Source organism: Schistocerca americana, chromosome 7, assembly GCF_021461395.2.
Source record: "Schistocerca americana isolate TAMUIC-IGC-003095 chromosome 7, iqSchAmer2.1, whole genome shotgun sequence".
In the NCBI taxonomy this organism is placed as follows: domain Eukaryota; kingdom Metazoa; phylum Arthropoda; class Insecta; order Orthoptera; family Acrididae; genus Schistocerca; species Schistocerca americana.
Window position 1 is genome coordinate 132675948 of NC_060125.1, and position 17067 is coordinate 132693014.

A 17067-nucleotide genomic window follows, 5' to 3' on the forward strand; every position below is an offset into this window, starting at 1 on the left:
CTTTCCTTCTCATCCCATCTCGTAAGTCTCCCGTGACCTGCGGTTCTGGGTGACTTTTCCAAAATCTTCCTCTCTTCCTAGACCTCTCCAGTCCTGTTTCTCCACCCTTCTTCCTTCCCCTTCAATCCTTCTGTCTGAAGAAGGAGCCACTGGTTCTGAAGGATTGCCTATTTATAACCTCTTTTATGTGTGTGTTCTGTTGCCGTAGATTTTTTATGTATCCAATTACATTATTCTGTCAATAATTGATTGAATTTGTTGTTATATTTGACCATAATAATTAATTTTTAAACAGTATAAATCATGATAAAAAGGAGGAAGGAGGAAAGTAAAGGAGAATATGGAAATGGTTCACGGCTGTAGCCGGTTGCTGTACAGTTCCGTGGGTTAGACTTACATTTTGTGGGTACTGACATATTTGAATTATACAGTTAACACGTAAGTCAAGCTACCATAGGGCTAAGAGGGTAGTGCCCCAGGCCTCCCAAGCTTAAGGGGCCCCCCACCCTCCATGAACGATGTTCAAAAAAGTTATATATTATCTTAGTTGAATCAAGAATTTTTTACTTTTAACTTTTTAGACCTGACCAACAAACCTGGAATGGCATGAACTGAAATCATAAAAATTTCTCCCAACTCCAGAGCAGAAACATAATGGGGTGTGAGGCTCATCCACTAAGATGTGGACCCTGGTGCCATTTGGGTGTTGTTGGTTGAAGTCAGAGTTGCCATGGGTGCCAATCTTGGTGAACTAACAGTAATTGGCACTAATTTACTAACAGTGTGTTTGATAATACAGTGTGTGACCACATTTTAATTTGAAGCCTCTACAATGTTCTATTATGGAACACTGTTGCTGCCACATCTCGTGAAAATGATAGGTACTGCATGCGAAATTGCAGGCCATGCAAAGCACTGACCTTTTCTCCCCATGTCGGCCAAGGCCTTGCTCTGCGCAATCCCAGAATCCTCTGCAGCAAAAAGGAGCCATGTTGTAGTGGACACACAATAATATGGCACTAAGTATGGTAACTCAGTTGTTTGTGTAGGGAATTCCCCTAAGCAAACTATCCCTAATCATAGATCCCGATAAAGTGTTGTAACCAGTTGCACTCTGAATTTCTTAAAAGAGGAATAGAAAATGTGGATCTTGGTCTTGGATGGTTTTGTGGATTATGTTGGTGATCGGTTTGTCATCAATGTAGCAAATAGCAGCTCTAGTAGTGACCTGTACGGTTGTATCCATCGGATTCAGATCTTGAGGGAGTTAAAAGATTACCAGATGAGCTGCACTTTCTTTACTTACTCTTTTTCTGAAGTGACATATGCTTTTCACCGGGCTGTTATAGTGAATATTTCTGAAGTCTTCCATATTTGAATTCATTGCCTGAAGGATACAGGGTACTTTTGTGGCCCAGTATTATGTAAAAATTAACACCTCTTTCTTTCAGGCGCTGTTTATATTTTATATGTTTTACAGATTTCTTGTTGATGTCAGGTAATGCAGCACACTTTCTAAACAAATTAGAAGTCTTTTGAATATTTTTGAACCTACTTAGGGTTATTAAAACAATTACAAAGAAATTGATGCAATTTTTTTTCCAAAATGCTTCCTCGAATTGAGGTAACATTTAATCCAATGTTATACATTCTAAGAAGACCAAATTTTTACCAGATATGCATGACATGATGGCTGAGGTACTAGACCTATTTAATTCCACGTATTATATAAATTACAAGGATAAAAAGATATTAACTCTTATATTTTAATTTTTATAGTTTTTCCTAATAAAAATGTTATTTTTTCTATAATTAGTTGATTTTTCAATAAACCTTAGGTCTGCTACATAAGCATGGACTACTGCAAGTTACAGAAAAAAAATTAGAGCAATGCTTTATAAACTTTTGCGAATGAAGATACGAGTCCAATTAAACTGAAGCATAGTATTCATCCTGCAGCATTTCTTCACCTTCAAGCTTCCTCCTGGCGTTCCTTTTAGCACTTCTTACTTCTTTGGTAACTTGAAGAGCGTATCTTTCAGCTTCATGCACTCATTGTCTGTCACATGCAAGCAATTGATCTTCCATATTAGAGCCACATTTTATGCCTAAATTTCTCAGGACTTCCAGCCTTCCTGTCACTCCATCATTGAAATGTATCACTGCATCTAGTGCACCAACTTTTAATGTATTTAGTCGTACAAAGGCATTCTTGGGTAATATTTCCCGTATGCAATGGTTGAAACTTTCATTTGTAGTCTGAGTGCCCCCATGAAGACACTTACCAAGCAAAACAGGGTCACTCAGGTCTCTAAAAATTGGTTTTATTCCATTCATAACAGGCTCAGGAAGAGAATGCTTATGATGGTATATTTGACCACTTTCTTTTGCTTTTTGTAACCACCCTAAGAATCTGCTCCTTTGGGGCAAAGTCCATGAACATGGTGGTCATCTGTGAACAACTTATAAAAGTGGGTGGCCCGTACAGCTTTTCTCATTGCTTTAACATCTTTCAGAGGTGCAGTTCATCTAACGGCCAGTCCATAATAACTCTGAAGAAGGTCTATTTCAGTTTCTGTCAATCTGCCTCGGCCAGACAGAGATTTTCCACCAGATAGCAACTTTCCTTTCATTTCTTTTCATAGCTTCCTCAATCTAGCACCCATCCCCTTTTGCACATGTCCACAACACTTCAGTTTTGTTACCAAGGTATCACCATAAACATTGAACTCATTAATTTTTTTGAAAACTTTCGAGTCCCCATCACCTAGGTACATTGTATATCTAACATTATAAATGGGCACTGACCTCTGAAATATTTTTAGAGCTCCATCACATTCTATACCTCCACTGTAACAATCATAATTCTTAGAACACTGATGTTCAGTATGTCCTTCAGTGTTACCACGGCATGGCAGTACTTAGATAAGCACTCAACATCAACAACTTTTCCATTCTCCAGAGAAGCAGCACTTACAACACTATACAAGGAACAATGTCCTCTATGTTGCCATGTCCCATCAAGTGCAACAGCAGTATCCCTGGTTTGACTAATATTTACAGTTTCTTCTACTGCACGTTTCATAGATGCTTTAGACACAACCGTCAAGGCACCTAAAAGTATTTTTATGTACTTGTGGAGCCTACTGGGGGGAGGAGGAGGAGGAGGAGGAGGAAGATCCATCAAACCAAAAAACGTTTGAGCAGCCTTTTTCCTATTGCATGCATTGCATACTCTAACTTCAAATTCACATCATATGAATTATGCACAATGTTCAATGTCATTTTCGAGGTAGATTTATTGCAGGATCTACACAGAACAACTAATTTTGATGGCAAACCCTTCCTGCAGCTTTGTTGTTCAGTTATTTCCAGGCAGCCTATGCCATCACATTGTTTACATTTCGCCACTTCCTTTATCAAAGAAGATAAGAGGCCCACATCAACAACAACTAATCCACTACAAACAGTGTCATTGTTAACACAAATATTTGAAGCATCAGGAGGCATGCCGTGTGGGAGTTTCTTCCCTGAAGAACTGATACGTAGGTTACTTTCAACAGTGTGGCTGGCTTTGTTTGTGAACTGGTTACCACAGAATTTCCTTTTATTGAATTTCTTGATGCATGGGATAGTTCGTATTTATTGCACACTAAAAGATATCTATTTCCACAAATATATGTAGTAGTTGAGCAGCAAACATTCAGTAACACATGAACGAACTGCTTCAGCGAAACAAAAGTAAATACTAGCAAAGATAATCATTTACAGACAATAGAAACCTGCACTGTTACCGACATGTACAATGAATCATGTGTATAATTGCTGGAAACAGAAAGTTCACAGTTCTTTTCGAAATAATACTGGTTTCTGTAGCAGAAATAATGGAGCGTGGCAGCATACATGACCGTAACTTTAAAATTTGGTGTATATGAGTCATTTCAATGTGGACAGAGGGTAGGGCAGCTAGGTGCTGCAAGTGGTGGCTATTGGGAGGCGTGGCAGATGTCAAGAGGCACTCTCCATGTTTGCCACTTGCCAGTTCCTCCGGGAAGAGGAGGTGGTTGTAACCTGTGTACAAGAGCAGTAAAAGAAGAGTGACTTTTAACCACTTATTTCTGCAAAACACATCTCTCCTTTATCAATGCTACTGCGGTCCCCTGCCGCTGCTTGTCCGGGTGCTCTGCGAGCACCTGGCAGCTACTCAGGAAGTGGATGCTGCATCTCCACCCTCCGCACTTGAAGAAGATGACACATACTTATGTGGCCCACACACCAGCAAGGAGGTCCTCAATCCCCTCCTGTAACTGTGGCTCATCTCTCCTCTCTGAACCATGGCAATGGTTGTCGTGTGGTCGAGAAGTGCGCTGACCCTGTCCTGCCATGCTATTAGACCCCATGGCTCCGCTGAAGTGTCGGGAATGCTGGTGTCCTGGCCCAAGTAGACACAGAAGACCCCCAGGCCTTCCCATCTGTGTTGGAAGCTGTCAACAACACCGAGCTCATGACTGATGCTTACAGAGGGAAAGACGTCTCTCCGGCGGCTGTTGTGGTGGTGTTCAGTATGAGCAGGAAATCCACAGCACACTTATACCCAACATTAATACAGTGACAGGGAATCGAGTAAGTGTGTCCTGTACACCATTGATCCTGTGACCAACTTCTTTCTGAACTCAAATGCTGGAGTATTTGTAGTGTGAAATGTCAGCTGGTATTGACTTGACATACTTGTAATGACCACACAGGCTTTCCTAATATGAATATGTGAGCAATTCATTTCACCCCCTATTTGCTTAACACATTTGTTATACCAACAGACTGGTCTGTAACAATATTCAGTATGCCTTCTTGTAGTAGTGATGTGACTTCTTACTTCACATAACAAAGTGACGTGATACTTCTTGTTGTAACGGCGACCGGAACAGTCGCGGGGTAGTAGTGACAGAAATGCAGTGGGACCCGCGGAGTGGCCCACGAACAACAGCACAACAGGAGAGGACGGACACGACCAACGGAGTACGTTACGATACAACAAGAATAGACAACAGAGTAACGAACCAAACAAGACAACCACATCCACTGGAATAGAAACATGAAAGTCAATACGCTGTCTGAGGCGATATGTCCTGAGACACACGCAGTGTTAGACTGCTGGCTGAGCGTGAGGCAGGCTCTCAAGTATGCTATCGGGGGCGCCGCTGTTAGCCACTGGGACCACGTGTTCCACAGTGGCGCCCTCACAGTAAAAACGGTTCAGGAGGCGCGTGCCTCCACAGCTTATGGCGTGATGGTGCAGAGAACTCTATGGGTCTTTGACGTCCATGACGTCTGGCACGGATTCAAATTCCACGGCGCGTGGTACCAGATCCCTCCCCCCTGAAACTTGCGCATAGGGGCGGAAATGCCCCAGATGGTGCTGAGGTGGGTGGCAGTGGGAAGAGGAACTGGGCGTATCAACTACAACAGGCAGGGAGGAAGGGACGCCTGAGGTATCCATGACAGCCTATCCAGAGTCCAGGGCAGGGGAGGGAGCCGTCGGTCCACCCGGAGGCGGAGAGGGCTGGTGGCAAGCCCGCGGGGAGATGGCTACTGGGGGCTGGGACGGTGACTCAACGACCACGTCCATACCCGAAGGAGGTAGGGAAAGAGGCGGCGGTGCAAGTCCCAATGCAGCATGAGGGCAGAGCTGATTATGATTGCGGTGCTCCAACCCTTTTGACATCTGCACTGATGTCACTTGCTGCCCATGGGCCGCGATGACTGTGGCGGGTGTCCAACCCGCCTTGCACTCGTACTCGTGGGCCCACACGGGCACTGGGGTATGTCCTGTACGGAATTTTTGGCTCGCCGGCATGTGTATTGGCCTGGCATCAATGGCGATATTGAGTGCCTGGTCCGTGGGTGTACTGTCTGTGTGCATCACCAGGCGAGCCCCCCCCCCCTCAGTCCTTTGCACTCTGGCCTGTGCCTCGCTGACCCTGGGATCGCATCCATACCACCACGACAGCCGGGAGTGGGGCGGGAGGAGGACGGCATCAGAAAATGGAGCAGAGTGCGAGGCTGTCGCCCATGAAGGAGCTCTGATGGACTGCATCCGTCAATGGGCTTAGTGCGATAGGTGCTCAAAAACAGGGTGAGGGCCGATGTGATTGGGGACGTGTCGACCACTTTAATCAACTGGTGTTTAAAAGTGCGGACAAGCCTCTCCGCTGTGTCATTGGATGAAGGGTGGAAAGGGGATTACAGATATGTTTGATACCGTTGGCCTGACAGAAGTCGTGGAAGGAGGATGCTGTGAATTGGGGACCATTATCAGAGACCAATGTGTGGAGCAGGCCCTCAGTGGTGAGAACCTGGGCCAGGGCCGTGAGTGTAATCTCCATGGCGGTGGATGCCATTTGGACAACATAGGCATATTTGGAGTAGGCATCAACGATGAGTAACCACATGGACACCAAAACGGGCCCGCAAAATCGATATGGATGCGATCCCAGGGTCGGCGAGGCACAGGCCATGGTGCAAAGGACTGAGGGGGGGCTCGCCTGGTGATACACACAGACAGTACACCCACAGACCAGGCGCTCAATATCGCCATTGATGCCAGGCCAATACACATGCCGGCGAGCCAAAACTTCCGTACAGGACATACCCCAGTGCCCACGGTGTAACAAACTGACCGAAGCTGCAATTCCGGAAGGATGACGACCCGGTGGGGATCCGACTCTGTGGCCAACAAAAGGACGTCATCGACCACGGAAAGCCTATGGGACAGGTGGCGCCAGGGACTAAAATTGGACTGCATCCGACGAGTAACATAGGACGGCCACCCGTGGACCACGTAGTAGAGAACCTGCCGCATGACAGGGTCGCAGTGGGCAGCCGCAGCAACGTTAGCAGCCATAAGAGGAAGACTGTCCATCGCATCCCAGTGGGCGGAATCAGTGTGAAAGCAGAGGACCTCCTGTTGGTCAAAGGCAGGATCGGGGCCTGCTGGGAGATGTGACAAAGTGTCCGCAGTAGCATGCTGGGTGGGGTGATTATACCAGATTGTGTAAGCGTAATTATGTAAAAACAATGCCCAGTGCTGGAGACGTTGAGCTGTCTGCTTGGGAAGGTGAGAGTGGGGCCCGAAAAGTGTAACCGAGGGTTGATGGTCTGTCAGGATGGTCAACTTTGCCCCAAAGAGGTGTGAAATTTTTGGACGGCGAACACGATCGCCAGGGCCTTCTTTTCAATCTAGGAGTAGTTCTGTTGTGCAGGGGTCAATGTCTTAGAAGCATAACGGATGGGCTGTTCGGAGCCATCGGCATCCCGATGTGTGGGGGTGGCCCCAATGCCGTATGCTGACACATCAGCTGCCACAACCGAGGGGCGGTCTGGAGAGAAGGGAGTAAGGCAAGGGGTGGACTTCAGCATCGCCTTTAAACAGAGAAAAACCTGGTGACAGGCAGGAGTCCAAACAAAAAGTACCCCTTTGCGATGCAAGTGATCAAGGGGTTGAGCAACAGAGACAGCCTGTGGCAAGAACTTTAAGTAATAATTAACCTTGCCCAAAAACACCTGCAGTTCAGATAAGTCTGGATGAGGAAGGGCCTCAATGGCCGCGACATTATGACCCGAAGGGCGAATGCCATCTTTGCTAAGCCAGTGGCCTAAGTATTCCACATCTGGTTGAAAAAAACAACACTTGTCTAGCCGACAGCAGAGACCAGCAGACTGCAGAGCATGAAATAAAGTGCTGAGGTTTTGTAAATGTTCCTGGCGGGAACGCCCGGTGACTAAGATGTCATCCAGATAATTCACACATGCAGGGATAGGCTGTGTAAGCTTCTCCAGGAATTGCTGGAAAATGGCCAGCGCCGAAGAGACACCAAAGGGAAGGTGCTTGTACTTATACAATCTGAAAGGCGTGTTAATAACCATGATGTTCTGAGATTCGGCGTCCAAGGGCAACTGGTGGTATGCCTCAGCCAGGTCGATCTTGGAAAAATACTCTCCCCCGGCAAGCTTGGGAAGAAGATCTTCCTGTCGGGGAATGGGGTAAGTGTCAACGAGGGACCTGAGCATTAACTGTAGCACCGAAGTCCCCACACAGCCAAAGGGACCCATTGGGTTTCCGTATGACCACCAGTCGTGTCGCCCATGCACTGTAAGTTACAGGTTCCAGCACGCCAGCGGCCTGGAGCCGATCAAGTTCCTGCTTGACCACTGGCTGTAAGGCCACCGGAAGGGGCCGGGCCCGGAAAAAGCGAGGCTGTGCATCTGGCCATAGGGTGATGAGCGCTTGAAAGCCAGAAGCACATCCGAAAAAATGGCTCTGAGCACTATGGGACTTAACTACTTTGGTCATCAGCCCCTAGAAATTAGAACTACTTAAACCTAACTAACCTAAGAACACCACACACATCCACGCCCAAGGCAGGATTCGAATCTGCGACCGTAGCGGTCACGCAGTTCCAGACTGTAGCGCCAAGAACTGCTCGGCAGCACATCCGAGATCCGGTGCAAATGACGACGCAAAAGCACAACAGCCATGGAAACGACCTTAACTTTGTCGGAAATTGAAAAGCCAAACAGTTGAAACGCTTTCAGGCCAAAAATATTTGAAGCCGACAGATGGTCGACGACAAAGAGGGTAAGGAGCCATGGAACCCGCTTGTATGTTGCCTGGATGACGAATGGCCCACGAAAGGGAATAACCGTCTCTGTAGGCGACCAACGGCGAGAGGGAGGTGACAACACAGGAGAGCCCAGCCGCGTATACACTCCTGGAAATGGAAAAAAGAACACATTGACACCGGTGTGCCAGACCCACCATACTTGCTCCGGACACTGCGAGAGGGCTGTACAAGCAATGATCACACGCACGGCACAGCGGACACACCAGGAACCACGGTGTTGGCCGTCGAATGGCGCTAGCTGCGCAGCATTTGTGCACCGCCGCCGTCAGTGTCAGCCAGTTTGTCGTGGCATACGGAGCTCCATCGCAGTCTTTAACACTGGTAGCATGCCATGACAGCGTGGACGTGAACCGTATGTGCAGTTGACGGACTTTGAGCGAGGGCGTATAGTGGGCATGCGGGAGGCCGGGTGGACGTACCGCCGAATTGCTCAACACGTGGGGTGTGAGGTCTCCACAGTACATCGATGTTGTCGCCAGTGGTCGGCGGAAGGTGCACGTGCCTGTCGACCTGGGACCGGACCGCAGCGACGCACGGATGCACGCCAAGACCGTAGGATCCTACGCAGTGCCGTAGGGGACCGCACCGCCACTTCCCAGCAAATTAGGGACACTGTTGCTCCTGGGGTATCGGCGAGGACCATTCGCAACCGTCTCCATGAAGCTGGGCTACGGTCCCGCACACCGTTAGGCCGTCTTCCGCTCACGCCCCAACATCGTGCAGCCCGCCTCCAGTGGTGTCGCGACAGGCGTGAATGGAGGGACGAATGGAGACGTGTCGTCTTCAGCGATGAGAGTCGCTTCTGCCTTGGTCCCACTGATGGTCGTATGCGTGTTTGGCGCCGTGCAGGTGAGCGCCACAATCAGGACTGCATACGACTGAGGCACACAGGGCCAACACCCGGCATCATGGTGTGGGGAACGATCTCCTACACTGGCCGTACACCACTGGTGATCGTCGAGGGGACACTGAATAGTGCACGGTACATCCAAACCGTCATCGAACCCATCGTTCTACCATTCCTAGACCGGCAAGGGAACTTGCTGTTCCAACAGGACAATGCACGTCCGCATGTATCCCGTGCCACCCAACGTGCTCTAGAAGGTGTAAGTCAACTACCCTGGCCAGCAAGATCTCCGGGTCTGTCCCCCATTGAGCATGTTTGGGACTGGATGAAGCGTCGTCTCACGCGGTCTGCACGTCCATCACGAACGCTGGTCCAACTGAGGCGCCAGGTGGAAATGGCATGGCAAGCCGTTCCACAGGACTACATCCAGCATCTCTACGATCGTCTCCATGGGAGAATAGCAGCCTGCATTGCTGCGAAAGGTGGATATACACTGTACTAGTGCCGACATTGTGCATGCTCTGTTGCCTGTGTCTATGTGCCTGTGGTTCTGTCAGTGTGATCATGTGATGTATCTGACCCCAGGAATGTGTCAATGAAGTTTCCCCTTCCTGGGACAATGAATTCACGGTGTTCTTATTACAATTTCCAGGAGTGTATGTCGCCATACTAATCAGGGAGACGGTGACCCCAGTGTTGACCTGAAAACTGAAATCCTCTGTGAAAATGCGGAGTGTGAGGAAAAGCTTCCGCACTGATGGGTCATCCTGTGGGACAACCAACTGCAGAGCATGGACGGTATCGTGAGGCACAGGAGGGGCAGGACTGGATCGAGTCGAGCGACTACGACAAACCGATTGGATGTGGCCCTCCTTGTGACACAGCATGCACGTTTTCCAGCAGTGGGGACAGTCAGCCTGCGAATGTGCAGTAAAGCGCTGTGGGCGACAAGGGGCGACCGAAGGCGCCGATGCCATAGAGACATCGGACAACGAGGAGTTCCGATGGCGCCAGCCTCTGTTGGTCAGACCACGTCGACGTTGCAAGGGCAAAACCCGTTGTGGCACCGCGATCGCCACCACCTGCAGTCATGCCATAAGATGCTTGTTAGCCGCTGGAGCAATTTCAAAGGAGTGGGCAATGTGGAGAATCTCTTCCAAGGAGGAGTTGTCTAGTTTCAATGCCGCAGTACGTACCTCAGGATTGGGAGCCAGCTGAACCACCCGGATCGGGGAGTCCACATACAAAGCCTGACACTGCTGATTGTGCACATAAAATCACATTGACGGCTGAGACCCTGCAAGTCCGTGACCCAGGAACGATACGATTGACCCGGCTGTTTATGGTACTGGTGGAACTCCAGCCGAGAGGCGGCCACATGGTAGCGTTGGGAATAATAGTTTGTCAGCAAAAGACAGATCTCCTGGAAAGAGAGAGCCACAGGATCGGACAACAGTGCCAACTCGTGGAGAAGAAAGAAAAGAATTTGTCCGGAGAGGCCCAAGACAAAAACAATGACTGCTGCAAGGAGTCGTCCGGGACTTGAAAAGCGGTGAAATGTTGTTTCAGCCGATGGAAGTAGGTTTCCCAGTCCTCTTTTGCGTCATTAAGGTGGGAACGATGGCGGACCCGGGAAAGCATCAGACACCTGAGGACTCAGAAGTTGTTGCCGTAACGCGTCCCGGGCATCGACTTTGTCCGTTAACAACTGCAGCGACTTTTGTAATATTTCTAACTGGAGCTGCTGCTGCTGCATGAGCTGCTACTGTTGCTCCAGCAGACAGACCAACTTCACCTCCATACCAAAAACGACTGCTGTTTACCTCGTCGCCAAAATGTTGTAACAGCGACCGGAACGGTTGCTGGATAGTAGTGACAGAAACGCAGCGGGACCCGCGGAGCAGCCCGTGAACAACAACACATCGGGTGAGTATGTACACGACCAACAGACGACGTTACAACACAACAAGAACAGACAACAGAGTAACAAACCAAACAAGACAACCACATCCACTGGAATAGAAGCATGAAAGTCAATACACTGTCTGAGGCGGTATGTTCTGAGACGCACGCGATGTTAGACTGTTGGCTGAGCGTGAGGCAGGCACTTAAGTATGCTATCAGGGGCACCGATATTGGCCGCTGGGACCATGTGTTCCATGGTGGCGCCCTCACACTCAAAGCGGACCAGGAGGCACGCGCCGCCACAGCTTATGGCGCAATGGTGCAGAGACCTCAATGGGTTTTCGACGTCCATGACGTCTGGCGCGGATTCAAATTCCGCGGTGCGCGGTACCAGACTTCTCAGTCGTACTGTTTTACTAAGCTTCTGCTGATGCTAACTACCCAGTTCGAGCAAAGCGCTGAAGTCCTGCTTTCCACCTGACCTGCTAATGTGATGAAATGCTGCCATTTTGTTTCACGATTGTTGACTCTCCCGCAAGGAACACAAAGTGAATGAGGAATTATGAAATTCTGTGGCCAGCTGCCTGATACAAGGTTTGTATGTAACAGTGCAGTCAGGAGCTTAGACAGGGAGTCGGGGAGAGGTGGAGGGGGTGGGGAAAAGGAGAGAAGTAAAAAATGTGTTGGTGGAATAAAGGGCTGTGTGGTGCTGGAGTGGGAATAGGGAAAGGGCTGATGGGTGAGGACAATGATGAACAAAAGTTGAGGCCAGGAGGCTTATGGGAATGTAGGATATATTGCAGGAAGAGCTTCCAGTTGTACAATTCAGAAAAGCTGGTGTTGGTGGGTAGGACCCATATGGCACAGGCTGTGAAGCAGTCATTGAAATGAAAAATGTCATGTTGAGCTGTGTGTTGAGCTACAGGGTGGTCCAGTTGTTTCTTGGCCACAGTTTGTCAGTGGCCATTCATGTGGACAGACAGCTTGTTGGTTATCATTCCTACATAGAATGCAGCACAGTGGTTGCAGCTTAGCTTGTAGATCATATGAATGGTTTCACAACTAGTAGCCCTGCCTTTGATGGGATAGGTGGTGTTTGTGACTGGACTGGAGCAGACAGTAGTCGAAGAATGTATGGGACAGATATTGCATCTAATTCTACGACAGGCATATGAGCCATGAGGTAAAGGATAGGGAGAAGGGGTTGTGTAGGGATGGACAAGTATACATGTAGGTTTGGTGAACAGCAAAATACCACTATGGGAGGGGTGGGAAGGGTAGTGTGCAGCACATTTCTCATTTCAGGGAACAACGAGAGGTAGTCAATACCCTGGCAGAAAATTTAATTCAGTTGCTGCAATTCTGGGTGGTACTGAGTTATGAGGGGAATGTTCCCCTGTGGCTGGACGGTGAGATTTTGAGAGAGATTGCTCGTTATTGTAGATGCAACGACAATGTGTGGCTAGGCTATATGGAAGGGACTTCTTGGTATGGAACGGATGGCAGCTGTTGAAGTGGAGGTATTGCTTGTGGTTAATAGGTTTGATATGGACAGAGGTACTGAGGTAGCCATCTTTGGGGTGGCTTGTTGGGCTGCATAGGACCAGATGAAGCGAATAGGTGAGAAGCCATTGTGGTTCTGGAGGAATGTGGATAGGGTGTCCTCACCCTCGATCCAGATTGCAAAGATGACATCAGTGAATCTAAACCAAGTGATGGGTTTAGGATTCTGCATGTTTAGGAAGGGTACCTCTAGATGGCCCATCAGTAGGTTGGCGTAGGATGGTGCCACGCAGGTGTCCATAGCCATACTCTGGATTTGTTTGTAGGTTAATGACTTCAAAGGAGAAGTAATTGTGGGTGAGGATATAGTTGGTCATGGCAACCAGGAAGGAGGTTGTTGGTATGGAATCCGTTGAGTGTTGGGAAAGATAGTGTTCAATAGCAGTAAGGGCATGGGCATTAGGGATATTAGTGTAAACGGAGATGGCGTCAATAGTGACGAGCAGGGCAGTGTGTGGTAAAGGGACAGGAAATGTGGAGAGTCGGTGGAGGAAAAGGTTGGTATCTTTTATGCAGGAGGGTATGTTCCAGGTAATAGGCTGAAGGTGCTGGTCTCCTAGAGCAGAAATTCCCTCTGTGGGAGCACAGGATATCCCACAGTGGGGGTTTGGGTTTATAGATATTAGGAAGCATGTAGAAGGTAGGAGTGCCGGGAGTGGTAGGGCTGAGGAAAGAGATAGGCTCTGTGGAGAGGCTCTATGATGAACCTAAGGATTTGAGTAGAGATTGAAGGTCCTGCTGGATTTATGGACTGGGGTCGCTGTGCCAAGGTTTGTAGATAGATGTATCTGCAGCTCGCTGAGTCCTTCTGTCAGGTAATCCTTGCGGTTCAAAACAACAGTGGTGGAGCCTGTGTCCTTGGGTAGGATCATAAGATCAGGATCAGTTTTCAAATGGTGGAGTGCAGTTCTTTCTGCAGATTTAAGGTTAGTTTGCATGATGAGGGATTTGGGGTATGAAGGTGTGGCAAGGTTTGAGATTAAGAAATTCTGAAAAGTTAACAGGGGGTGATTTTGGGATTGAGGAGTGAACTTAGTCTGGCAGGGTTCAACATTTCTCTTGGGTTGAGTTTGATTGTAGGGTTGGTGGTGAAAAAGTGTTGCCACTGTAGGGACCAGAAGAAGGGGAAAAGTTCTTTAACAAGTCCTGCATAACTGAATTTGGGAGTAGGGCAAAAGGTGAGTTCTTTGGAAGGGACTGATATTTCTGCAGGGCTAAGGCTTTTGGAGGAAAATTTCAAGACTATGTTTCGGGTCTATTTAGGTTCTCGATTTTGTGGTGGTGGGAGGGAGTTTTGGAGGGTGGGGTAAACGTAGTAGGTCTGCTAGACAGGGTTTGTCAGCTGTGAGGGGACATGAGGGAGATTTGGAGGTTGTTGTAGAGGTGGTAGACAGTGGTGCTGCAAGATGGTAGTAGGAAGTGAGCAGGGTGGAAAGTTTTTTGAGGTGACGTGCATGTTGCTCTAGTTCCTGTAGGGCAAAAGTTTCAGTGTGTGTTATGGGATCCAGTAATTTGTGATTGCATAGAAAAGAATTTTAAAGATGGAGAGAAGGTATTGCAAGGGGTTTGGGCTAGGTTGGTATATTTTTGCAGGAGTACGTTGGTGAGGGCTAAGAATTGGTGTAATCTGAACAGTTGGAGCTCATTGTGGAAGGAATGGTGGCAGCTGGAGATGGGTAATTCGATGGTGGGACAGGATTCTGGCAAGGGTAAGGAAACTTTTGTGTGTGGACACAGACACAAGGAGCAAGGATCCATGGTGTTGGAAAAAATGCAAAAACAAATAATTTGCATCAGGCCCAACTCTGACATTTGGCACTCATAGCAGGCCACATCAAATCTAGATTTAATAAAAAATGTCATGTGACTAGGGCGTCCTGTCAGGCAGACTGTTCGCCAGATGCAAGTCTTTCGATTTGACACCACTTCGGCGACTTGCACGTCGGTGGGGATGAAATGATGATGATTAGGACAACACAACACCCAGTCCCTGAGTGGAGGAAATCTCTGACCCAGCCGGGATTGAACCTGGGCCCTTAGGATGGTACTCACTGATGATTTTGCAAAATCTAAAGCCAGAAAAAGATAGTACAAGAATGTTAAAATAAAATTGTCTACTTCAATTTATTGTCTGCCTATACTGTTACCAATAATCTACTACAACTGCAATCTACTACACCCACAAAAGCATGGCTGCTGCCGCTATGCTTACCGACAGTTACCTATCATAAATCGTAGCTCTAAACAAAATAGGAGTGATTGTTATTGCGCACTGAGCTCACAGCACACTCGTTTAGCACCAGTGTGTTTCTGACACTGACAACAGCCCTGTACCTCTGCACCTTTGCAGGTGCGCAAATCCTGACCTGACCGTTCGCAGTGTGCTTTACGGCGAGGGGCCAGTTTTCATGGCGGAGTAAGACTTCTTCATTGTTTATTTTTTATTAGCTTCTGCCTGTGACTTCAGTCTCCTGGAATGGACCCACATTGAAAATTATCCCAAGGGATCCTTTCATCAGTACGAAAGTACCCAACGTCCTACACAGGTTGAACTGCATCCATGTGCAAAATTTCATACAAATACAGCCAGTAGTTTCTGCGTGAAAGTGTACTAAACAAACTAACTTTCGCTTGTATAATGCTATTAGCAGTATGATTAAATATAATAATTTACTTTGTAGTATGTAGGTTTACATTATGCCATGCAGTGGGCGGTAAGGAGCTGATAATGAAGTTTTGCATCTTTAAAGTATTTAGTTTAGCTTAAATAGGGCCCCAATTTCATTTATGCCCTGGGTCCCTTGGTTACATTGCTATACCACTGCCTAATTCAAGCCTTGATCCTTTACATTTGCTTCTGTGGCTTTTGAGCAGTTATATGCTCTTCTGTGTTAAGACACTTATTGCATTTCTGTATGTGTCTAACTCTGAAGATGTATTATATGGTTTTCCATGTCAGTAATTGATATTACATATGAGTAAATTAATCTTTTCGTACCAAGCATATGGTACAATACTGAAAATGGTTTTAATAAAAGATTATTAATACTGCTCTGTTTCATACATTCAAAAAAATAAGTCTGTTTTTGTTGTATGTATGAAACAGAGCTGCTGTTAGAAGATACCTGCAAAAAATGCTTGCAACATTTATTGAATTTCCGCAGAAAATTATGCCGCAATGAAAAACCAACTAAAAGTAACAGTGGTAGATTATCTTTCTGGTGTTCATGTTTGTGCCACCTGACAAGACACACAATGCAAGTATGTGAAGAGGAGCATGCATTTGCCTATGGCTTGACTATTTAATACTTTTTCTCAGTACGTTTGTGCTGTTAGGCCTGAAACCAGAACCTTATTGATAACCAAACTCAGCACTTATAGGTAGCTTTTTTGTAATGGGCTGGGCTGCTTTTATCTCCTGTTGCCACCTTTTGGGGATAGAGCCAGAGATGGAAACATTACAAAGATGGCCACATAACACATTATTTTTCAACAGACAGAGAAATAGCATCAGTAGTAACATTTTATACCCAGAAACTTTGGTAGCTTTCCCAATTCAGACATTTTTAATTTTTCACTTAACAGGTTAAAAAAAAGCAGTGTGACATGTAAATGGTATCTTCATCACACACACACTCACACACACGCGCACGCGCTCACACGCTCGCGTATGTATACTGATACTGTAAGGAGAGAAACACTGATCAGCCAAAACATAGTGAACACTTCCCACTATGAGATCGAATGCCTCCTGGTGGTATTGCAGGAATGTGACACAAAATGAGGGAAGTATATGAGAAGAAGAGATACCAGTGGGGAGTGATTCTAGCAATATTAGCTGAAAATCTGAGAATTCACTGACATGCAAGTTTGACAAAGAATAGATCACCCAGAGACAAAACCTTTCAGAAATAGTGAAGATGGTTGGCTGCTCATGTCCTACTGTTGTGATCATCTATGAGAAGTGATTGAAGGACAGTGAAGCCATGAGTAGGTGACAAGGTGTTGGACAATCGCACCTCAGCACAGAACATGGAGGTTGACAGTTTACCCGCTCTGTAAAACAGAATC

At 47.2% G+C, this 17067-nt stretch overlaps 1 protein-coding gene across 1 annotated transcript in view; it reads left to right on the plus strand.

Annotated features, from left to right (window-relative positions):
- Nucleotides 1-17067, plus strand: part of LOC124622788 (1-phosphatidylinositol 4,5-bisphosphate phosphodiesterase-like) — a 493523-nt gene that overhangs the window by 302677 nt on the left and 173779 nt on the right. The window lies entirely within an intron of this gene.